Genomic DNA, 20760 nt, shown 5'->3' with positions numbered 1-20760 from the left:
CTTGAAAGGTCAGGGGCCCAACGCAGCATTTATTATGCCATTCCTCTTGCAGCCAACAAATCTAATTTCAGTTCCAGCCAGTGTCTCTGGAGGGAACAGTTAATAAGGGAAGGCTGAAATGTGTCTGAGGTAAGGGAAGAGCCAAGCTTAAAAGATCTGCCAGGGGAGTTTGCATGAGGATGCTTTCCTGTTTTTAATTTTGAGACACATTAACTTTTTATGATACCTCTTATGTGTAGTTAAAAATAAAATTGTAATAAAGAGAAACAAGGCCACATTATCCTTCCAGTGATCGGCTGGGTTTCGTCTACAATATTGTGCATCTTTTTTATTGTCCCAGACATAAGATGCAATTGTATCCAAACAGGTTCAGACCAGGGAATGAAAATTTATGACAGACTTCTTTTTTTAAAATGCCTGATTTCAATGGTAACCTTTCTATCTGGGAATCAATAGATTCTTCAAAGGCACCAAGGGGACCTCAAGTTATCAATTCCCTTTCCACATTTAATGTCTTTGAGATGTGGCTCCTTGCAGGCCTGCATAAATAACACTCCAAAAATATATCAAATCAACAGTCGTCGTTCACTTACATTAGACTGGCACGAAGCCTGCCTGAATCCAGGAGTGAAGCCTTTCCCTAACATGTCACTGAAAATGTCATCATGATCTGGACCCAGAGTCTTTCATACCATCAGGCTTTTTCTCTCTAGACTTCTTCTGAGTCTTGGCAGAACTGACCTCACTGCAGCTCCAGGCAACTTGCTAAGTGATGGCAAAGCGAAGCTGGGGAGCTTTCTACAGGCTGTCTTGTATATTGTTAGATGGAGTTTGTAAGCTGAGAATTGTATAAACAAGGAACATTAGGAACTGAAGCTTCTTGAACAGAGGAAGGTGGAATAATTACTCATCAGATGGTATGGGTTTGATTACCCAAGGTATCTGGCTCTTGGTCCTATCAATGGAGAATGTATGTATGTCTATATGTATGTATGTGTTTGTTTGTTTGTTTGTTTGTATTCCGCCCTTTCCTGTGAGCGGGCTCAGAGCAGAGAACAACATAATTGAAGCCACAGTCAATATATACATATTAAAACCATTAAAACAACATAATAAAACAACTAAAACAATAATATAACAGCATAGGGGGCAGTTCTAATTGGGTACTCTCAGTGTATCAGTGTAACTATGGGCCTGAAATGAAGTAAAAAAATGGTATTGCCTAAAAAACAATGTTACAGCAAGGTCACAGTAATCTAAAGTTAAATTGGTCAAGTCTGTTCTACCCACCTGTCCCTCCCCCCCCATATCAGGTTGAGCCTTTGGGGTTACTGAGTCTCTGAGGTTGAAGGACACTGCATGAGCTGAGAAATGTTTGTGAGAATATCACAACCCCACATTCTCATAAATTGCTCCAACTACAAAAGCCAGAAGTGAAAGGCTCAAAAGTTCTCAGAATTGTTAGAAAATTAGTCTGATGAAACCATTTATTTAATAACTGGATTTTCTTAGTTAGGAATGATGTGTGTTGAAAGGTAAACTAATGGATGTTCTCCTGAAATTCAATGTTTTAAGGGTTAAATAACCCTTCAGGATTATTTAACCCTTAAAACAACAGATTTTTGGAGACTGTTGGATTGCTTCGGTTGTTCAGAGCACAGGAGGCCCTTCATCCCCGCAGGTGATTCCCATTCACTGTAATGATTCCCATAGGTTATAATGGAGAATGGAAAACAATCCAAAAATTTTCCCCATCAAAAGTATACCTTTCAGTATCATATGGAAAATGATATTAGGGTTGAAAACCCAACCCTAAAGCGAACCCAAATTTTAACCCGAAAATAAGTGTGTCCTGAACCTGAACCCTAACCCTATGGGTCCATTCACTGTAAAGATTACCTTAGGCCAGGGATGTCGAACTCATTTGTTATGAGGGCCAGATTTGACATAAATGAGACCTTGTTGGGCCGGGCCATGTATATCATAAAATGTAATGCCAGGTAGTGGACATATAGGCTTTATAAAGGGCATAGAAGCACAATTAAACATATTTTTTACTTAAAATAAAACATGCTTAAAATATTAGCATGCTAGCAATATTTTGTTTTACAGTCTCTGATAAATGTCACCTCTTGCTATGAATTATTGCATCAAAAACTGTGGACAATATCTGTACTGTACCAATCTTGAACATGTGCTGTTCAAATGTGCACATCTGTAAGTTGCAAACCTACTTTTGATTCATTGACAATCATTACAGACATCTCATGGTCAATGCTTTGAGCCTAAGACCCAGAGGAACTTGAAGCAGCTGGGCATTGTGAGCTTTTGTACATAAGTTGCTTCATGTGTTGGTCAAGAACATGCGAAGGCATCATGGCACAGACTGAGGGTTTTGCCCCCCAACTCGGAATGAAGAGTCAGACACAAAGTATTGGTATAACTAAGGGCCACTTTATTAAGTATAATAATAAAAACGGCAAGGGCAACCAGAACTGTGGCCTGGTCAGGGCCAGGGGTCTCAACAGACTGCTCCCCTGCCATTAGCAGGTGAGAGACCCAGCCCCCAGCTGGAACTGTGTGGTACAGCTCCCACCAGGCTGGCCCAGAGGGCCCAACCACCAGACGCACATCTCAATGGAAGGCACCCTTGAGTAAAACCTCCAGGATGGTCTGCATTCTTCCCACCCCAGGTCATCAAAACCCAAAGGCTGATCCTGCCAGATCCCTAACTCCCCAAAAGGGGATGCTTTCCAGTCCTCCCCTAGCCATATAGTACCATAAACCCAGTAAAAACCTGCCACTACTAAGGCCAAGTCTCTACTTAGGCCTTAGCACCCACTGAGAGGCCCAGGGCCACCCACAGCCCTTGCCGGAGTTCTCTCAAGAAAAGCATGTTACCTTTTTCAGAGAGATGCACCCCACCCCCTCTGTAGAAGTTAGGAAATTTCATAGAAATATCTTCTGATAGTGGCCCAACCCCCCTTCCAATGCCTTCCTAATTTTTTTGTTAGCTTTGTAACAGGCCCTCTCTATACCTGCAGGGTCCTAAGCACTATGCCAAACAAGGTGGGGAATCATGGCTGACCAAATTATAGTGGTCCTGGGCCATCTCTCCCTAATGTACCAAACCGCACCCCAGACAACCCCAGCTTAGCTAAGCCCGGGAAGTCACAGCCCAAAACTGATGCTTTGTCAGTGGGCTGCCGTTAAGGTGACAAAAACCCATCATTGGTCCCCAGAACTGCCAAATAAGCAGTCAAAGTGGAAACTGGGCACAACTCAAGCTCAGAGCACATGCCCAGCTCCAACACAGTCCTTTTGCGATGCTAGTCAGTCTTAGAGCGTCAAACAAGTCAAGTCAAGTCAAGTTAGCCTTTATTGGCATAAAATATATAGATGTATATATCAGAGCAAATTGGTTTTTAAAAAAAGATAAAATGGAACGATTGCATACATATACATCAGGAAAAGCATAAACAAACTATTTCTATGAGATCTTCTGACGTGCCTTTAAAACAGAATAAAGAAACTTAGCCACTTTCTCAGTGACACTAGATGAAGTATCGTTCAAAAGTAACTGACTCCACACATTTTTGCTTACAGAGACAGTATCTGACTGTGTAGGCTGTCTTGTTAAATCTGCCATAAAGAATGGCAGAAGGCATGGCGTTGCATCTGGCAAGGGAAAAAGCTCTACGCTGCTGTGTCACCTGCAAGACAGATAGATATGAGGCCATTTTCCCAGTACTAAGAGAGATCTCAAAACTCAGTGGGGAACAAGTTTTCTTAGCCAGACTGTATAGGTCTTGGCACTCAGTATCTGGGAACCTGTTTTTAATTTGTTGGACTGCGGTGATGAAGGACAGCTTGGACAATAGTTCTAGGGATAAACCCATTGTTTTTATTTTTCTCTCAATTTGTGCTGACCAATTTGACAAATTAAATTCAGAGAGCATTTGAGAGATATAGCTATTACTTTATGTTGACGATACGGTGCTGTTGTCCTGCTTTAGAATGGGCTTAAGACATCTGTTGTCCTGTTGTGTTCTGTATTTTACTAGTAATAAGCTCCAGCTCAATTATGAGAAGTCCAAAATCTTAGTTTTCTCAAAAAAGTGGAGACTTTACAAATGGGTTATTGATGGTAAAGAGATAGAGCATTTCCTGAAGAGAGAGGGGCTTTGGGACTGTGTGTCAGCTCCTCCAGCTAATCCCATGGCGGCAGAGGCCGTTCAGGATCAAAAAGCTCTAGCCACCATCATCCTAAGTGTTGCAGACGACCAGCTGGTGCATGTCTGTGGGCACCAGACAGCAAAGGAGGCTTGGGAAGCTCTCAAGGCTGTGTATGTACAGAAGTCAGCAGGCTCGCTGATATCCCTATGGAGGAGGCTCTACAGGAAACGTATGCTGGCCGGGGAGTCGATGAGGGACCACCTCGACGGTATGTCTAATTGTTTCCAAGACCTAGAAGCAAGAGGGAAAGCTGTGGCTGAGGAAGATAAGGAGTACATAATTTTAAGCTCTCTGGGCGAGAGATATGACATGCTGGTGCTAGCATTTGAAGGGCGGGACGCTGACAAGCTAACTTTGCCTTATGTGACCGGCAAACTCCTGGCAGAAGAGCAGAGGCAGCTGGAAAGTAAGAGAGAGCAGACTCGAGCCAAGGAAGAAGATAAGCTGAGGTCTGTTGGGGCTGGTTCCAGCTGGCAAGCCAAGGAGGAGGAAAAGGCCTTGCAGGTGCGGAGGAGGCGTTGTTATCTGTGTAATCAACTCGGACATTTGCAAAGATTTTGTCCTCAGCAGCGGCAGAAAAAGAGCCGGCAGCAGTCTTCAAGGACACCCCAGGTGACTCTGGTAAGAACTGGTTCAGGACTGCAGAGTCTGCCCTGGGTTGTAGATTCTGGGGCTACCCAGATATTTTGCTGCTGTGAAGAAGAGCTGCAAGACTGCAGGCCAGCTGAGCAGAAGACTGTGAGCTTAGCTGATGGGAGACAAACTAGTGTGCTTTGCCAAGGCACGGTCTATTTTCCTGGACTTAATCACAGGTTTGAGAATGTATTATGTGTGCCAGAGTTAGAAACTAACTTGTTAAGTGTTTCCATTCTGGCAAGAGCTGGGTTTACCGTAATATTTGATAAGCAGGGCTGTGCAATTTTGAAGCAGGGTAAACAGCTGGCTAAAGGCACTCTGAGAGCTAATGTGTATGAGCTTATGCAAAATGTGGGGAAGGCACATACTGTGTGGAATAGACAGCCCCACAGCAGGTGCATTCATAGGCTGCATAGAAGGCTGGGTCACGCCAGCTACAATACAATAAACAAAACTCTGGAAATATTAGAGGGAGTGAAGGTTGACAAATGCAATGCCTTTCTAGATTGCAATGTTTGCAAAGAAGCCAAATCAAGGGCAGTTCCATCGACCAAACGGAGTGAACGAGTGTCTGAGAGACCGCTCCAATTAATACATGCCGACCTGGTGGGGCCGTATGCACCCAGTGTTTCTAAAAACAGGTTTGGGTTGATTTTGGTCGATGACCACAGCAGGTTTGCGTGGGTGTATGCCATTAAGCACAAAAGTGATGTCTGTGCCACCTTCAAGTACTGGGCTAGAAGGGTGCAAAAACAGTTAAATGCTAAAATTGCCTCAATCCAGACTGACCAGGGAGGTGAGTTCCTGAACAAAGAGTTTGCCAACTATTTGAGGCAAGAGGGCATAGAGCACAGAGTTGCTAATGTTTCCTCTCTGTGGGAAAACGGGATTGTGGAATGGAGAGTGGGAGTACTCCAGGGTATCTGCCATGCTTTGTTAGAAGATAGTGGACTAAAGCAGGCATACTGGGGTGAAGCCTTAAAAGTGTCCTGTTATATTTCTAATTGGTTGTGGACGGAGGCTATAAACGACATACCCTACAGGGTCCTGTATGGGAGAAAGCCATCCCTGGATCACCTAAGAATATTTGGTTCAAAGGCTTGGGTGAACATCCCTCTTGATAAGAGGAGAAAGGGAGTTCCCAAAGCCAGAAAGCTGGTGTTTGTAGGGTACCAAAATGGCATGAAGTCCTGGAGGTTTGTGGACAGTAATGACTTGATTAAATGGAGTAGGTCTGCCTCGTTTTGCGAGGATGAAAACTGGTCCAGGATTCATGCCAATGAAATGGCTGGAGAAAATAAGCTGCAACTGTCTCTAGAAAGTGAGGAGGGGCAAAAGCCAGAAAGCTCACTGAAGCAGGAGGAAGACAGTATGAGCAGTTCAGCAGGCAGCAGTAAACAGCAAGAGACTTCTGAGGCTGTAAAAAGGGAGCCGGTCAGAGTCTCTGCAAGGGAAAATAAGGGTGTGCCGCCCAAAAGATATGGTTTTGAGGCTGATATTAACTATCTGGGCAATGGAGATAGTTTGCCTAATGAACAGCCAAGGGGCTGTGTAAGTGCACCAGAGGTACACGTGGATACTTCTTTCACTAGGGAAGAAGGAGGATATACTTATGTATATGATGACCATCCTAAAACATATCCAAGTGTGCTGGAGCTGTTGAATGAGATGTCTCTTGGAGAGGAAGGAGACACATGAGCAAAGCCTGGAAGGAGAGGCTGTAAGCAATAACTGAATTAAAAAAGGTGCAAGGTACAATGAATAAAGTGCTGAAATGTAAAAGCAATGCTGTAACATTAAACAAACTTACTGTTTGAAGATGTATGATAAGCTGTAACTAAACTATGTAACTAAGCTATGATTGTAAAACTAAATTGAAGAGATGTAACAATTTCTAAAAAACTGCAAATGTTAAGCTATGTGTAAGAAAAGGCTGAAATCTGTAAAATATGTGTTGAAAAGAAAATGTGCATCTACACTACATTACACGGTACTGTTTCCAACAGGTCTGGGAAATAAGCCAGCAAAAAGATAAGAGATGTGCTCAGTCTGGGCAGAGAGCCAACTGAGGAGATATGGTCAGTCTGGGCAGAGCGCCAACTGATAAGAATATGCTTGCAGGTTAATTGGCAAGCGGAGGAAATGTGTGTGCGTTAACACAATGAGTTCAGGAGAATGGAAAATACTGAACTGTAACCAATGTATATATGGGAATGAATGTAATCAATGTATTGATGGTGAAATGATCAATATGTATAAGCAATGTTGTGATGTATGGATGACAGCACAGCTATAACCTGAGGAGGGGTGTCACTATTATATATAAAGAGACAGCTTATAGCATGTGCTGCAGAACAGAAAGTAGATCTAGAGGCTTAGATGATCTACAAGACAGCAGGTGGCTGGCTGCCAGAAGGATTGCATCAGCCAGCAGAGTCAGCATGACACAGCAAGTTGCTGATTGGCTGTCCCATGTATAAATATACAGAGCAACTGTGGTGATTGTGGGTTAAAGGAGTTGGAGTGCAGCGGAGCATATTGTCAGTCAGGAGAGTGAGTGGTGTTGTAAATAAATGTATATAATGGTTTTACAGCTACTGTGTACAGCCTTCATTCTTGCGTCGCTAAGAATCACCCTCTTGGTCTCTAAGCGCATCGACAGACAGGACCCCATGGACCCCAAGGCCAAGCAAGCCCAGTATATGACTGTGGAGTGTCACCAGCCTTACCCACATTTCCAATAGGTACCAGCACCGATCCTGATCCAACAGCCCCCATCAGAACCGCCAAGACCCGTGGTTCCTCCTGCAATGTTTCCGGCAGACCTGCCCTTCAGAATAGACAACCTGGTTAAAATATCTGCCTGAAGTGCCATCTTAGAAGCTTTTCCAGATCCTAAACTGTGCAAGGGAGGAATACCAGATGCTTGCTTCAGCCCCAACAGCCTTTGCATAATAGCTGCATTAACTTCGTCCTCACCCTCCTCATCTGAAGAAGAGAAAGGTGGTGGTGGCTTTTTAGGCGGGGCCTTTGGTGCAGGCTGCTTACCCTTGGATCTTCCCATCCCTTTCCTACCAGACATCTTTGCAATGCCAAGGGCAATTAAGACTATGCAAAATTACACCAAAATGGCCCCTTGTTACTGCACCTAAAACAGCCACTCACTGCTGAAAAAGAGCCCAGGAAGCTGATATTGCCTGCTTATGTGAAACTGTCCTATACTGAATCAGACCCACAAAATGGCCTCCCTCCAACAGCCCTTTAAAATGGCCGACTTCCCACAGAAGAAGAAGGGGAAGCAATATGGCCCCACCCAACAGTATAAGAAGGGGGACCAAATATGGCCGACGCTGCCCAGGGCAGCCCCACCCAGCACAAGGGTAGTCAAAAAAACAACCCCCCTCCCTCTAAATGAAGGGAAAGGAAAAAACAAATCCATTCCTAAGCGATGGAGGGGGGGAACTGAATTGAAACTGGAAGGAGGGGGGGCAAAACCGGCCGTATAATGGAGCTCCTCTCCCCCAGACCGAAGCGTGTAACAGTGGCTGGAAGGCAGAAGCAAGCCCCGATCTTCAGGCCAATGCTGTCCAGCCCCACTCTCCCTGTCAATGCCGCAGCTGCCTCCGCCGAGCCGCACCTTCCCAGTTTATCAGCGATCCGATTGCTGATAAGCGAAACTGATGTGTCCTGAGCAGGAGCAAAGGAAAACACTCCCCTTGGCCCTCCCAAAGCTCAGGCAAGCGAGAATGGCCCAGAGTGATAAGAAAATGCTCCCTCCGATCCCCTCGGCCCCCCGGCCCTGAAACTGATGCAGAAAAAGTAGGAGCCAGCATGTAGCGCTCCTGATCTGCCGAGCTTTAGCAGGGGACTGAAATAGGGGGCAGATGGTCCTGCCGTTACTATGGCCAAGCCCTGCCCCCTTCAAAGCATGCCCAAATGGGCTACAAAAGTCCTCCCTTCCCTTCCAGGGAGGTAAAATACATTCCCGCAGCCTAGCAGCAATGCTGCTGGCTGCTAGAAACAGAATGTGCTTGTCTACAAAACTATAATCTTCCCCAGAAAAATGACTACAACTAAAAAAAAAAATACAACTTCCCCTCAAAAACAACTACAAGAACAGAGAGACAGCCATGTACAATGGTCAGTGTCAGCCTACTATCTGGAAAGTCTAAATTCAAGACCCCCAATCAAAGGAAAATGTGACAGAAAAATTAAGGAAAATTTGCTAGGTAAACCTGGGGTGAAACACACTCTCAGTCTAATCCTGATATTTCTCTTCTAAATAGTTTGCATGCTTCCCTATTGAGAAATACTGGCGGGCATGGGTACAGTGAAAAAGAGGAGGGGAACCCAGTTACACATACAACAAGCCCAATAAATATATCTCTCTCACTCTCTCTCTCTGGAGCAAGGCAAAAAGCTCATGCCTTCACTAAAACGTTGCTAGTCTTAAAAGCACTCTTTGTAGCTCTCCTGATGGTGGGGACTGTGTAAAGGAAGCTCTGGCTCTTTCTTTCCTTCTCTGGGGCATGAGGAAAAGGAGGAGCCTTAGCTATTCATTAGAAGGAAGAGAGGCTTGTCTCAGTAGCTCTGCAGGGTGATTAATTGAGCCGGGCAAACTTAATCACCCAGCAGAGCTATAGAGCCAAGCTCCCTCTTTAGCTGAAGCTGCTTCTCCATCCTCATTCCTTTGGGAAAATAGAGGGGGGAGAGGGAAAGGCTCCTGTGCTGCTCTGGCTTATCTGGGGAGAAACACAAAATGTAACCGAAAAAAGGAGGCAAGGGAAAATGAATCAGATGACAGCCAGTTGCTGGAGGCCTGATTGGAGCCCTCTGCGGGCCTGATCTGGCCCGGGGGCCATATATTTGATACTACTGTCTTAGGCTATAATGGAGAATGGAAAAACATCCCAAAAATTCCCCCCTCAAGATTATAACTTTCAGTATGATATGAAAGATACTTCTTACCCAAACCTAAACTTAACCCTATCTTTAACCCAAACCTAACTATGACTCGAACCATAACCCTAGCCCTATGGGCCCATTCACTGTAATAAATCCCATAGGCTATAATGGAGAATGGAAATATTTCCAAAATATTTCCTCATCAACAGTATACCTTTCAATATGATAAACCTTTAGATTACTTAACCCTTAAAATGACAGATTTTTGGAGACGGTTGGATTCCTTCAGTCATTGTGCACACAGAAGGGCCCCCATCCCCACAGGGGTGGGCTGCCTTTCCTGGCAGAGCAAAAACACGCTCAGCAGGGGATTCCAATGTTTTCCTGAAATCAAATGTTTTAAGGGTTAAATAACCCTTCAGAGTTACTTAACCCTTAAAACGCAAGATTTTTAGAGAATGTTGGATTGCTTTGGTCCTTTGGAGCACATGATGCCCTCCATTCCCACAGCCGTGGGCTGCCTTTCACTGTAATGATTCCCATTCACTCTAATAATTCCAATAGTTTATGATGGAGAATGAAAAATGATCCAAAATTTTTGCCCATCAAGAGTACACCTTTCAGTATGATATGAAAAAAAGTCTTACCAAAACCTAAACTGAATCCGAATTTTAATCACCAAACATAAGTGTGTCCCGAACCCTATTCCTAACCCTAACCCTATGGGCCCATTCACTGTAGTGATTACCATACACTATAATGGAGAAGGGAAAAACATCCCAAAAATTCTTCCCCTCAGGATTGCACCTTTCAGTATGATATGAAAGATACTTCTTATGCAAACCTAAACCTAACCCTATCTTTAACCTGAACCTAACTATGACTTGAACCGAAACCCTAACCCTATGGGCCCATTCACTGTAATGAATCCCATAGACTATAATGGAGAATGGAAATACTTCAAAATTCCCCCCCCCCCCATCAACAGTATACCTTTCTGTATGATAACCCTTCAGGATTACTTAACTCTTAAAATGACAGATTTTTGCAGACCACTGCATTCCATCGGTCATTGGGGGCACAGAAGGGCCTCCATCCTCGCAAGGGTGGGCTGCCTTTCCTGGCAGTGCTAAAAATGCTCTCAGCAGGGGATTCCAATGTTCTCCTGAAATCCGACATTTTAAGGTTTAAAACGCCAGATTTTTGGATACCGTTGGATCCCTTCAGTCCTTCGGAGCACAGGAGGCCCTCCAGCCCCATAGCCGTGGGCTGCCTATCATTGTAATGATTCCCATTCACTGTAAAGATTCCCATAGGTTATAATAGAGAATGGAAAAACATCCAAAATTTTTCCACATCAAGAGTATAACTTTCAGTATGATATGAAAAAAACTTCTTATCCAACCCTAAACTGAACCCCAATTTTAACCGGAACATATGTGTGTCCCGAACCCTAACCCTATGGGCCCATTAACTATAGTGATTACCATAGGCTCTAATGGAGAATGGAAAAAACTCCCAAAAATTCTTCCCCTCAAGATTACACCTTTCAGTATGATATGAAAGATACTTCTTACCCAAACCTAAACCTCACCCTCTCTTTAACCTGAACCTAACTCAAACCGTAACCTTAACCCTATGGGCCCATTCACTGTAATGGATTCCATAGGCTATAATGGTGAATGAAAATACTTCCAACATTTTTCTCCATCAACAGTATACCTTTCAGTATGATAATGCTTCAGGATTATTTAACCCTTAAAATGACAGATTTTTGCAGACCATTGCATTCCATCGGTCATTGGGGGCACAGAAGGGCCTCCATCCCCGCAGGGGAGGGCTGCCTTTGCTGGAATGCCAAAAATGTTCTCAGCAGGGGATTCCAATGTTCTCCTAAAATCCAACATTTTAAGGGTTAAATAACCCTTCAGGGTTACTTAACCCTTAAAACGCCGGATGTTTGGAGACTGTTGGATTGCTTCAGTCCTTCAGAGCACAGGAGGCCCTCCATCCCTGCAGCCATGGGCTGCCTTTCACTGTAATTATTCCCATTTACTGTAATGATTCCCATAGGTTTGGATTGCTTCTGAGGCCCCCATCCCCACAGCTCTGGGCTGCCTTTCACTAAAATGATTCCCATAGGTTATAATGGAGAATGGGAAAACATCCAAAATTTTTCCCCATCAAGAGTATACCTTTCAGTATGATATGAAAAATACTTTTTACCCAACCCTAAACCAAACCCCAATTTTAACCGGAACATAAGTGTGTCCCGAACGCTAAGCATAACCCTAACCCTATGGGCTCATTCACTGTAATGATTACCACAGGCTATTTTTAGTTATTATTTATTTCTTACTTTATATTTATTTATTTATTTATTTATATTTTGATTTATATCCCGCCCTCCCTGTCGAGGCAGGCTCAGGACGGCTCACAAATATGAGGTCACTCAGTTACATTGTGTGACCAGATTAAATAAACAATAAAACATAAAAACAATTTCTAAAACCATCTACTTATACTAGTATCAAGGTTTCAGACAGCGATCTGAATGGTGGTTAGCCATTCTAAGAGGTCCTAGAATTGTGATAACATGAAGTGGTAGACCATCGGTGATGTTTCTATGGGCCAATTCTACTGCTGCAGATGTTATCATTATGAAAATGCATGGCATAAGAGTGCCGTTTTGCAGGCCCAGTGGAACTTTGAAAGTTCTCGCAGGGCCCTGATCTCTTCCAGCAGCTCATTCCACCAGCTAGGGCCATCAACAGAAAAGGCCCTGGCTCTTGTTGATTTGAGCCTTGCTTCTCTGATGTTGGGAACTATCAACAGGTTTTGAGACCCAGACCAAAGTGCTCGCTGGGGCATATTCAGGGAAAGGCGGTCCCTAAGGTATGCAAGGCCCTGGCCATATAGGGCTTTAAAGGTAATAACCAACACCTTGAAATGAATCTGGTACATTATCAGTAGACAGTGCAGCACTTTCAGCACAGGCTGAATGTGCTCCCATAGAGCAACTCCCATTAACATCCTGGCTGCAGCATTCTGCACTAGCTGGAGTCACTGGATTTGGGACAAGGGCAGCCCCATGTAGAGGGCATTACAGTAATCCAGTCTCGAGGTGACCGTAGCATGGATCACTGTTGCCAAGTTGCAGCGTTCAAGAAAGGGGACCAACTGCCTTGCCATCCGCAGATGGTAAAAAGCTGACTTGGCAGTGGCAGCTACTTGGGCCTCCATTGTTAAAGAGGAATCCAAGAGCACGCCTAAGCTGTTAACCTTGGGCGTCAGCGTGAGCTGCGCTCCATCGAAGGTCAGTAAGCAGACATCTGGTCCCGAACCGCAACAGCTCTGGTACAGGACCTCTGTCTTCGTCGGATTTAATTTCAGTCCACTCAGCCTGAGCCACCCCGCCACAGCTTGCAATGCTGCAGACAGATTTTTTGGGGTGGAGTCGGACTGGCCACCCATCAACAGATAGAGCTGGATGTCATCAGCATACTGGTGACAACCCAGCCCATACCTCTGGGCAATCTGGGCGAGGGGGCGCATGTAGATGTTGAATAACATTGGAGAAAGAACCGCTCCCTGCGACACACCATACATAAGTGGGTGTCGTCAGGACGGTTCATCTCCTAGCGCCACCCTCTGTCCCTGACCCTGGAGAAATGAGGAATGCCACTTCAAGGCCAACCCTGAATCCCAGCATCGGCGAGGTGACAGGTCAGTAGCTGATGGTCAACCGTGTCGAACGCCGCCGGCAGGTCCAGCAACATCAGCACTGCCAAGCCACTTCTATCCAGGTGCCTCTGGAGTTCATCTGTGAGGGCAACCAGAACTGTCTCTGTCCCGTGACACGGACGAAAACTGGATTGATGTGGGTTGAGTACAGAAGCATCATCCAGAAAACTCTGAAGCTGCACCGCCACAGCCCTTTCAATAATCTTGCCTAAAAATGTCAAGTTAGACACTGGCCAGTAATTTGCCAATTCAGCCGGGTCTACAGATGACTTTTTTTAGAAGAGGGCAAACTACGGCCTCTTTAGGAGGCTGGGGGAAGGTTCCTTCCAGAAGGGACCTGTTGACAATTTCCCTTAGGGGGCCCATAGCTCCCCACATAGGGTCCATTGGCTCTGTGGGTGGGCTAAAATACACCCACCGCCCAGACAAGATTGAAGTGAGATGTTCAAATGGGCCTTCATAGCATAGTGGTCCAACCATGGCACTGCATCAGCAGTAATACGCTCCACTGTCATTTCCGCCGCAAAGATCAAATCCAGAATGTGCTCATCCTGATGAGTGGGAGTTGTTACATATTGAGAGAGTCCCAGTTTCACCATGGATGACACTAGGTCCGACACCAATGTGGAGCCCACGTCATTGGCATGGACATTGAAGTCACCCAGGACCAGAAGTCTCGGGTGCTCCTATGCCCAGTCTACTATGGGCTCCGCAAGGGCCAGCAGGGCATTAGCTGCTGCAGAGGGCAGTTGGTACAGCAGCCAAATAGCCAAACTCTCTTGCGCCTCAACCACCAGACCAGCACATTCAACACCAGTGATCCTTGGGGCCAGGAGTGCCCGGAAGGAGAATTAAATTTATATCCTGCCCTCTCTGCAAGCGAACTCAGGGCGGCTAACAATCAATTATATAAAACAATGTAAAACCAATGAAATACATTTAAAACATTTTGTGGTGCTATACACTTTTATATGGTGGGATCTTTCTATTTTCTGTTAGTGATCCCATGATATTCATAGCTTTTCAGCGGTGAGAGGTGGTGGTTCTTTCCAGGATTCATTTGTTGAAGGCCTGTCGAAACATTTCAGTTTTACAGGCCCTGCGGAATTGTGAAAGATCCCGCAGGGCCCTTATGGCCTCCGGGAGGGCATTCCACATTTCTGGTGCCACCACCGAAAAAGCCCTAGCCCATGTGGAGCAAAGCCTGGCTTCCTTTGGTCTGGGACAGACAATAGGTTTTGTGTCCCTGAATGCAGTGCTCTCTGTGGAACATGTGGAGAAAGGCAGTACCGTAGATAGGCAGGCCCCCAACCATAAAGGACTTTAAAGGTCATTACCAACAGCTTGAAACGGATACGCAACACAATAGGCAGCCAGTGCAGCTCTTTCAGCACTGACTGAATGTGCTCCCGTCTAGGGAGTCCCATCAACAGCCATGCTGCAGTGTTCTGCACTAGCTGTAGTCTCCAAGTTAGGGTCAAGGGTAGCCCCATGTTGAGAGCATTACAGTGATCTATTCTCGAGGTGACCATAGCATGGATCACCATAGCTAAATTGTCATGCTCCAGAAAAGGGGCCAGCTGCCGCACCTGCTGAAGATTTTAAAAAGGCAGATTTGGTAGTGGCTGCTACCTGGGCCTCCATTGTCAGAGAGAACTCCAGGAGCACTCCCAAGCTCTTGACCTTAGGGGTTGGTTTTAATGGCACCCCATCAAGAGCCAGCAAGGGAATCACCTTTCCCAAGCTACCCTGAGTCAGACAGAGGACCTCCGTCTTCATCAGATTCAGCTTCAACCGACTCAGCCTGAGCCAAGATGCTACAGCTTGAAGGGCCAGTCTAGATTTTCTGGGTTACAGTCGGAATGGCCACCCATCAATAGATAGAGCTGGGTGTCATCTGCATATTGGTGACATCCCAGCCCATACCTCCTGGCAATCTGGGCAAGGGGGCGCATGTTGATGTTAAATAACATTGGGGACAGAACCACATCCTGTGGCACACCACATATAGGTGGGTGCCTTTGGGATGATTCTTCCCCTATCACCACCCTTTGTCCCCAACCTTGGATAAAGGAGGTCAACCATTGCAAGGCAGACCGCTGAATCCCCATGTCAGCAAGGCGGCTAGACAGTAACTGATGGTCAACCGTGTCGAATGTGGTTGGCAGATCTAATAGTAGCAGTACCGCTGAGCAGCCCCGGTCCAGATGTCTCATGAGATCATCCAAGAGGGCCACCAAAACCCTTACTGTCCCACGACCTGGCCGAAAGTCGGACTGGAATGGATCCAGTGCAGAAGTGTCATCCAGGAATCCCTGTACCTGGATCGCCACCACCTGCTCTATGACCTTACCCAAAAAGGGAAGGTTCGACACCGGCCAATAGTTTGCCAATATAGCCAGGTCTGCAGATGGTTTTTTCAAGAGGGGACGGACCACAGCCTCTTTATGAAGTGTGGGGAAGATCTCTTCTAAGAGGGCTCTGTTGATGATAGCCTGTAGTGGCTCACGCAGCATCACCTGGCTAGCTTTTATTACCCACAGGTAGTAGGGCGAACAGCAAAAAGGATCCTGTCAACCTCCTCCAGGCTGAGTGAAGGAATCCAGAAATGGACCAGCAGACATGCTTGGTGCCTCAAGTTTTTTCACTGTATCAATTGTGGCAGGGAGGTCGTGGTGGAACAACGAGACCTTATAATAGAGAATGGAAAAACATCCAAAAAATTCTCCCCTTCAAGATTATACCTTCCAGTATGATATGAAAGATACTTCTTACCCATACCTAATTCTGTCTTTAACCCGAACCTAACTATGACTCAAACCATGGACACATTACATGTGTCTACAGAAAGCACAATTAGCTATGAAACCAAATGGAGGTGAAGTTCATGTTGGTTCTTTTGCATGGAAAGTCAGAACCATAATCATGCAATTGGTACAAAACTGCATTATACTTTAGGTCCACTATATTTCAGTTATTCTGGTCATTACTTGTCTTGATGTTCTATATTTTCAGTATTGTGTAATACAAGCAGAACCCTGCATGCACACAGTAGGTTGAGATATTTATTTCATTGGCATTTGATGACTTGCACCAGGCTTCCAAAAGAAGACTGCCACCAACAACCAAGCAGTTAATTAGCACTACAGGTAACTGGGTACATTCATGTCTGGTTAATTCTATCAAGAGAAGTGCAAAATAATTAGACAGAGTGCCATTTCAGGTATGCTGAAAGGAAACACACTTGACTTCCTGGTATTCACACCACTTTGACTCAAGTAAAAGTTATCTTGTGCATCTTCCCCAGTGCAAGATCAATTTCAGACAAGAGAACAAATGGCACAGTACAGGCTGAGCAGGGAAATTGCTTTATCATATCCTTCCACTTTCAGCCCATGGAAGGTGTGGAGCAAATGCAATAGAATGCTTGATATCAATTCCAAACTTGTCAAATGTTCCAGACTTGTCCATCAAGCTCACTAATAGATCTTGGGCCAGTCAGTCTTTCAGCCAAACCTACCCCACATAAAATAGTGGAAGAGAGAATTATATGTGCCAACAGGAGGAAGGCTGGGGTAATAAAAATACAAATAAATTTCATATGAAGAGCACTGATTCCAAACAGATATACTAGATATACTATACATTATGCAGGGCTGACCCTAGACTGTCTGGCACCTAGGCAAGGCTAACTTCTGGCACCACCTTCTGCACTGATAACATCACCAAGACACATGGGGGGCATGCAATCTGGGCACACCCAAAAGGCTGGCGCCCTAGGTAATCACCTAGTTTGCCTAGTGGCAGGGTCAGCCCTGACATTATGCAATGGGAAGTGGGAAGGAAGGAATTAGCTCAGTTAAAAGTTGGAGCTAAGGTTGTTAAAGTTGGAGTTGTTGAAGTTGTAGACAGACAAGGGTGGTCTTAAGCACAGGGATACCAGGGCAGCTGCCCTGGGCACCATAAAGTGGAGGGGCCACACTGCCCTCCCCCCCATGGCCTAGGTACTTCCCAATGTCACTGCCCTCTCTGTTGTGGCTGCAGGCAACAATAGTGAGGGACTTTATAAGCAGTGGAAGCTATATGGGCCCTCCACCAATTTGAATCTAATTGATTGCTCCTGCCTGCAGAGGAACATGCCATGAACTAGAGATGAAGGGAGAGCAGGAAGATGGAAGCTGGAGGGACCTCTATCTCTCACTATCAGCCATGTCTGCACAAGCATCCACTCATTCTTCTTCCTCTGTATTCCAAGGTGTGTGGCATCACGTCTTCAGGCATCACATGCATTGCATGTTCCTCATCTCCAACCACCACACAGTAGCAGCATCAGGCTAACTTCAATGGAGTCAGATTCAGGTGGGTAGCTGTGCTGGTCTGAAGCAGCAGAACAAAATTAGAGTCCAGTAGCACCTTTAAGACCAACAAAGTTTTATTCTGTGTATGAGCTTTCGTGTACATGCACACTTCCTCAGATAAAATGAAATGGAATTTACCAGTCTGTACATAAAGGCAGAGATTGGGCAGTAAATCAAAATGCAAAATAATGAAGATATTTATCAGATTCCGGAATAACAAGCTTAGTTTATATGGTTACCACTTAACATAATTAAGATGTTTTAACAGATGCAAAGACCAAGCAAAAGTAAGAAGTCTACATGGTCACCATTTTTTGGATTCAATTCTGGGGAGAAACACAGAGAAGCAAAGAAATATGTCAGAATGGGAGACTGATGTATCCTTAACTGTGGAGTAATTAACTGAGACCCTGTTGTTATGCTCCATTTGTTTCTTCTCAAGCATGGAGGTGACTAACAGCATCCTTTTCTTTGAAGTGGGTTGACTGGTTGTGCAGTTGTTATGTATCCTCTTTCACCAGGCCAGAGCAATGAATTTCTTTCACCAGCATCACAACCAACTCCCAACTGGTGTTCTCAATAAGAAAAGCACTATGGGAAGAATTTGAAGACATCCCCCCCTTCCCAAAGAGAACCATAATGAATAAAGCAGTCTCAAGTAACAACACTATAGCATGGTCCCTCAGTTATGTGCTAGCCATGTCTAAGAAGCTTCTGTTTCTTTATACTTACTGACCCCTCTTCAATTCGATACAGTCACAGCACAGTCCAAAAGCCCCATACCATCTACCTCCCTTCCTCTATTTTGCAAAGTGCAGGTTTCTGCATGACTCAGTCATTTCTCTAGTGGGGAAGGTGAAATCCAGTGCAAAGTTAGCTCAACACAGTTCTTTCCTTTACATCTGTTGAGGATACCCATCAGCTTTCCCTCCTCAAGCTGGACTGAAAGTGGTGTTGGGGGTAAGTAGAGTGTTGAACTAGGATCTGGAGTCCAGGTTCACACTTCCATTCTGCCATAAAGCTTGCTGGGTGACTTCAGGCCAATCACTCTTCCAGCCTTGCCTCCTCACAGTGCTGTTGTCAGGATAAAATGAAGTAGCGAGTACATGGGCCTGAGCTCCTGGGATGGAATAGATGGTATAAAAAAATACACTAGGTACATATATCCACACTTGGAATTCAGACACTTAAATGTGTTTGCATGTGTGGGCCCAATTAAGCTATCAAAGCTAGGAGTCACTGATAGATTCTTTTGCTTGCAGTCTTCAGATAATAGCAACATAAAGACAAACAAATAAGCAAGGATGCCAATGAATGGCTTGCCTATCATGTGCAGGAGTACTTACTGACATGTAAGTGGCCTGTCTATCATGTGGAAGGCAGGAGTTATAGCTAAGGGACAGAGCATCCGCCTTGCATATAGGAGGTCCAAGATTCAAACATTTCCAGTTTAAAAGATCAGGTAGTAAGTGATGTGAAAAATATCTATCTACTTGGTCTAACTCAGTACAATGCATCATGTTTTGGGGTGGAGCCATGACTCCACATTCCCTGTTTAAAGGATCAGATCCAAAGGTTAGTGATTGTCAAACTTTTGTATCTTATATCCCATCTATAGTTGCCAATCCCCAGTTGGGGGCAGGGGATCCCCCGGTTTGGAGGCCCTTTCCCCACTTCAGGGTTATTAGAAAGTAGGGGAGGGAGAGAGAAAGAAAAATGTCTGCTGGGAACTCCATTATTCCCTAAGGAAACCAATTCCCAGAGGATATAATGGAGAATTAAACTGTGTGTATCTGGAGCTTTGAGGGGCTGTTTTTTGAGGTAGAAGCACCAAATTTGCAGCATAGTATCCAATGCTCTCCTCAAAACACCCCCCAAATTTCAAAAAGATTGGACCAGGAGGCCCGAAAAGAAGATGCCCCCATCCTTCATTATTTCCAAATGAGGGAAGGCATTTAAAAGGTGTATGGTCCCTTTAAATGTGATGGCCAAAACTCCCTTTGGAGTTTGATTGTGCTTGTCACAACCTTGCTCCAGGCTCCACCCCAAAGTCTCCTGGCTCCACCCCCAAAGTCCCCAGATATTTCTTGAATCAGACCTGACAACCCTGATCCCATCAATTATGCTATGAAAAAGGAAGAGGAGGAGGAGGAGATTGGATTTATATCCCACCCTTCAGAGTCTCAGAATGATTTACAATCTCCTTCCCTTTCCCTCCCCACAACAGACACCCTGTGAGGTAGGTAGGGCTGAGAGAGTTCTGAAAGAATTACTTTAGAGAGAACGGCTCTGAGAGAACTATTAACTGACCCCAAGGTCACCCAGCTGACTGCATGTGGAGGATTGGGGAATCAAACCCAGTTCTCCGGATTAGAGTCCTCCACTCTTAACCACTACACCAAACTGGCTCTACACTATATCAAAAGAACTTGGCTCCCATTATGATAGAAACAAAAACTCTGCTTTTTCCTGGAAGGACATTTATATGTCTACCGGTATTTTGTCATTGGGCGTTTTCGCACTGACCTTAATCGGCAGCGACGCCCCTCTTCACCGCGCAGGATCGACGCGGATTTCGCACTAATTGCCGCGGAGCACCCGGAAGAGCCGGAAAGTCCCGTGGCTTTTGTGGTGCAAATGGAAACCGCCAAAAACCAGTTTCCATTTGCGCCGCAAAAGCCGCGGGACTTTCCGGCTCTTCCGGGTGCTCCGCAGCAATTAGTGCAAAATCCACGCCGATCCTGCGCGGTGAAGAGGGGCGTCGCTGCTGATTAAGGTCAGTGCGAAAACGCCCATTACATTTACCCTTACAGGTAGATATGGGGACTGAAAGTAAATTAGTTCTTAGTCATTGTTATGACAACCCTGCATCCCACCAATG

Source organism: Heteronotia binoei, chromosome 10 (genome assembly GCF_032191835.1).
Source record: "Heteronotia binoei isolate CCM8104 ecotype False Entrance Well chromosome 10, APGP_CSIRO_Hbin_v1, whole genome shotgun sequence".
Taxonomy (NCBI): domain Eukaryota; kingdom Metazoa; phylum Chordata; class Lepidosauria; order Squamata; family Gekkonidae; genus Heteronotia; species Heteronotia binoei.
The sequence above is the reverse complement of the archived record's forward strand: the minus strand, read 5'-3'. Positions refer to the sequence as shown.